This window comes from Octopus bimaculoides, unplaced genomic scaffold, assembly GCF_001194135.2.
Source record: "Octopus bimaculoides isolate UCB-OBI-ISO-001 unplaced genomic scaffold, ASM119413v2 Scaffold_193594, whole genome shotgun sequence".
NCBI classification, from domain to species: domain Eukaryota; kingdom Metazoa; phylum Mollusca; class Cephalopoda; order Octopoda; family Octopodidae; genus Octopus; species Octopus bimaculoides.
The window spans coordinates 8,919-9,727 of NW_026366615.1; the positions used below are offsets into that span (position 1 = coordinate 8,919).

General features: G+C 37.3%; 1 protein-coding gene across 1 annotated transcript in view; it reads right to left on the bottom strand.

The window, feature by feature from the left end:
• LOC128251448 (uncharacterized) overlaps positions 1–809 on the bottom strand; it is a 9,590-nt gene that overhangs the window by 8,175 nt on the left and 606 nt on the right. The window lies entirely within an intron of this gene.

Genomic DNA, 809 nt, shown 5'->3' on the forward strand with positions numbered 1-809 from the left:
AATAAATATATACAAATTATAAAAATAATTTTAAAAAATATATATACAGTGCAGTACTGTCTCTACTTTGCCAATTTTCCCCTATCACGGGGTGAGGGGAGGGGAATTAAGAACATAACACCTGTGATAGTTGAGGGATTACTGTACATATATATATGCATTCTTCCAAATCTACAATGGGTGGGCCAAAAAGTTCATAGTCTGTCTGTGAAATAGTAATGCTAGAGCTGAACATTTTGCATACATTAATTTCAACCCTTTATTATGAGATAAATTGACACCCGATTCTTCAAAGAAAACTTCAAATATAATCAGTAGTAAAAAATTGAGAAAATTTGGCATCATGCTGTTAGCAAGTGCCTTCAGAAAAGGGGATTAGAAACAAAGGACAATCATGCAGCTAGGTGGCTACAGATGAGTGTGACACTGCAACTTTATCAACGGTACAAAATGGGCAGCTGAATTTATGAGGGAAAGAGAGAGTCTAGAAGATGATTTGGACGTCCTGGAACTGACACCACCGAGCAAAATGTGGATCATGTTCAGGACATGGTGATAGATGACAGGCAATTGTCTATAAATCAAATAGCTAATGTTGTTAGCATATCCCATGAGAGAGTTGAGAGTTTTAGTATGACGAAAATTTGCCACGTCTTCTAACACCTGATCAAAGCACACCAGGTTGATCACATCTTGGGAGACACACCCAGCTATTTTCCTTACATGTTTCCTAAGCCAGAATAAGTGTTGGGTTCATCACATTGAACCAATGACAAAGAGACAATGCATGCCATAGAAACACTTCTCTT